The following is a 4,281-nucleotide window of genomic DNA, read 5'->3' as shown; positions in this document are numbered from 1 at the left end:
AAGTTTTCAGAATTCTTTCAGATACTGATTGGGTTGTCACTAGGAGTAAGACTCCACTTCGTCAGAGCAATTAGGCTAAATTTCAGAATTCAAATGGAAAAAAGGGGCGTATGATCCCCCAATGGACGGAACAGTGAGCCCCCACTATGAAACATCACAGCAGCCTATTTTTAGCGCAAAAACGTTGTATTTTGCCGCGTCCGAAGGCTTCAGGAGACGCATTACGCTCCAGATCAATTTTCGGCTCCTTTCCGCTTGTGCACCCACTAATACCCCTTTTCAATTAAAAAAAAACAAAAAAACAGGCTCTGTGGTTGAAAACAGCCCGAAAATCTACGAAGGTGAAATATTTCTAAATTTTGCTCAAATTTACTTTGAAATATGAAAAACAACTGATTGCAACAAGGGGCCTAATTTTTAAAAGGCTATTTTTTCCGCAAACAATTTACAACTATTTTAATTTCAAAAAACCACAAGCGAGAACAAGCTCGAACAACATAGCTGGCAGATTGCCAGAAAATAGCCGCAGTAGATTCGTAGATCGGCAGTCTAAAAACAGTAAAAAAGACAGACCAAAAAAAAATTTGTCTTTTCATTGAAGGCTGATCTGTTATATTTTGATTAAAAATCTGTACAACTTCTGGCTGCCTCTATTAGCTGATCTCAAATAACCTTCATTTAGAGTGACACACACCCATTTGACCTTATCTCTTTGAATTAAAGTAAATAAAAGTCAATTTCAAATTGAGGAAGTCATTTTTGAGTGAGGTTGAGAAAAAAACTCGCTCCACTAAGAGCGAAAAATGACGTCACACATGCAATTCAGTTGAAATTGCATGAACGAATGAACAAAAAGTGGCTGTGACGTCATATGGTCGTAACAAAAATCATGACGACGAAATAAAAAAAAAACCAAGAGAAGGCCAATAATAGCCTCAGCTATCGCTGTGCGGCTATTAAAAACAATTTTGTCGCTATTTCGAGTTTGCTCTCTCTAAAATAAGCGTATTAATATGGATTATCTTTTCCAAAATTCATTTTTTGAATATAGTTGAACTGAACAGAACGCCAATTGTGATTGTACGTCTTTATCAATCTGAATTATTAAATAGTTTCAGCTTACTATGAAAATCCGGGCATCTTTGGTGTCCGTTCTCTTGAACGATTTTTAGAGACCGGTACTTATATGGTATTCTATATTGGTGCAAGTTGCCTGGACAATATTTCAAAAAGTCATGCCGTATCCAAATCAACTGAGACTTCTTAACATACTACCACTACCAATGTTCATGCAACTAAATGACATTCTACTTTTATCGAAATTGACAGAAGACGATAGCTTTTTACCAATGCTGAAACAAAATTCAGAAAAAGGGAGAACAAATGAATTATTCAAGCTCCCGAAAACCAGAACTGAAAAGGCTAGAAATGATTTCTTTTTCCGTACATGCAGACTAGCAAATCGAATAGAAAAATACATACATTGAATTTAATACGAAAAAAGGCCTTAAAAATCGAGTTTTAAATTTCATGTGGAAGTTTGTAGACGAGCGATTCGACGAAAAAAACATCTGTAGCTGGCATCTATGCTGTGACTGTCAGATCTGCAGAAATAATAGGACAATTTTCTAAGACGACGACTGGGACGAAAATCCCCTCAGTGAAAACTGTAAACCCCAACAACAACAACAACAACAACAATATTCGAAAACATTCAACCTTTTCTTTGCGACAAGTTCTTGGCGATCGTAAATCTGCGTTTGCTGTTCGAGGACTTAGCATTAACCCAGCCACAACAAACAAGTTGAAAGATTTGAATTATTTAATTAGACGAGGATCAATTGGTTGTAAGCGAGACATTATTCTCTGGCACGACGTGATCAGCAATTCTGTCAGCAAGCATAAAAGCAACAACAACAGGGCCTGTAGTTCTAGCCAGCTGATCAACCTGATTGAGCAGTTCAAAGATAAAATTGCTGCCATTATTTACCTACAAAGAGGAGCACCAAATTTGTTTTATCTCCTCAAAAACGCAAAGGTTCTAACTATAGACGCAAGAAATCTCCTCTCATATAGGAAGAAGAACAATAACTTATTACTTACGGAAGCTTATTCAGCGAAAGAGATCGAAGAAGAATAAGAAGGACAGAGAAGGCGACAAGAACTGCGTAAAGAGAAGCTCGACGAGAGCGATTAACGTGAGTTTTATACAAAACTGTTTTCTTCTGAAGCGCCTAAGGTTGATACATTGTTGTCTCGTAGGTACTTCCTGTACCCGCCTTCCGAATATTTTCTCGCCTAAAATAGATTAAGCTCCATCGTTCTAATTTATATCAAGAGATAAAGTTTAACATGCTTACAAGAATTTTTCTACAATACAGAGCCAACCTATTTTTCTACAATACAGAGGCAACCTTAGTCAAAACTTTGCAAGCAAACTGAAGAAACTATTTTTCTACAATACAGAGGCAATCCTAATCAAAACTTTGCAAGCAAACTGAAGAAACTATGCGAACACCCATTAGTTTTTACAACGTGGAAATTAAGATCGTGCCTCCCCACCCTGAAATCATCTTTCGATTGAGACCTGAAATCCCAGGTGGTATTTGAGATTAAATGTAATGGATGCGGATCCATCTGTGTTGGGCAAACAAGCCGGCATGTTACCAAAAAGATAACAGAACATTAAAAGAAGGGTTCACAGGTGGGTCAACATCTGGTTGAATGTCGTGGCGCCACGAATGACATTGAATGGAAAATTCTGGACGCCTTTCGGACAGTAGAAAAGCTAATGATTATCGAAGCTATATATATCAGCAAGCTGAAGCCGGCACTAAACACACGCCTTGAATATAGGGGGAGAGAACTCACGCTAAAAAATTAGTTCAAATCATAATGTTGACTAGATGAGAATACTTAGGGCAAAAAATATTTTGTGCATGACAAAACGAAATTTGCAAAACCTCCACAAATGGGATACTTATGGTTAGGGCAAATTCGGAATAATCTTAAAAATTCAAGAACATGGCCAAAATCGAAAAATCCGGTTTTTAAATAAATTGATAGCAAATGTAAATATGAGTTGTAAATAGGCTAAATATTGTATATAGGGAAAACTTTTCGATTGATTTTATAAAATAGTCCTAGAATTGTTTTAATTGTCGTCTCAGACAAATGTAAATACATATTCGTTTTATCTTTTAACAATTTGTAAAACAGTTTTAACCTGACGAAGAACGTAATGTTCGAAAACGTTTGTTTTAAATATTGGAAGTAATTTTAATTTGACAAATTGTTTTCCTTTACTTACAACAATCGTTCTGAAATCCCTATCGTTAATTTAAACACTCACGTTCTTTCTTGTAAGGAAAATTAATATGTAAAAGACTCGAATCGCAATAAAAGGACTATTATCCGACGGTTGATGAATTGATTGAAGAAGATATGAGCACTGTCAGTAAACATCTACAAAAAATGCAAAAAGATTGGGTCACTTGCCTCTTCCGCGATTTATTAGCCCAACACAAAACCACACGTAAGCTGGTCAACGAACTGCCAAACATTGATAACATTAAGGAAACCGTAAATAAGTTAGTCAAGGAAAACTTAGCTAATTGCTCCAAAATGAATGAACAGCTGAAAATTGTAACTGAAGGCGTTAAGGAAGTTTATACAGAGAACCCATGTGCGCTCGAAAAATGGAGTTTTACTAGGAGTGCGCCAGATCAGGTCATTTTAACCCAAATTCGCATCAGTGGTATTCCCGAAGCCAAAGCCAATTCCACTGAAGAACTTCTCAACGCGGAGCACAATCAAGTTGATAATTTAATTCATTTCCTTGGTGAACAAACAAATGTCCAGAACATCAGGAGGTTAGGGAAGCAGAATCCAAATCTAACGCAGCCAAGAACCATGTTGGTAACTGTAAGCAGTCCGTGGGAAGAGATGAAGCTTCTCACAAAAGGACGGAAGCTGGTCGATTATGATTTTCCTGTCTTTCTGTCAAGAGCTCTGAACCAAGGAGAAATTCAGGTCGAGAAATCAATGCTACTCAAAAGTTGTGCCCTAATAGACTTTGGAGCTTCGAAACTAGAGATTTGTATGAAAAACCAACAGCTATCTTTTAAGGGTCAAAAAGTAAAAGACCTGGTTTTAACGAGCGAAGAGGAAAATGCTTTGAAACTGACGCGTAATCAAAATTGACTACAAAATTTTTTTAGCTGATTAGTTATCAATACAAGAAGCCTCTCAAATTTAGATCGTCGAAGAAGGTTTGCTGTC

The sequence above is a fragment of the Convolutriloba macropyga genome, chromosome 14, assembly GCF_964194025.1.
Source record: "Convolutriloba macropyga chromosome 14, txConMacr16.3, whole genome shotgun sequence".
In the NCBI taxonomy this organism is placed as follows: Eukaryota; Metazoa; Xenacoelomorpha; order Acoela; family Convolutidae; genus Convolutriloba; species Convolutriloba macropyga.
This window is presented reverse-complemented; position numbering follows the sequence as displayed.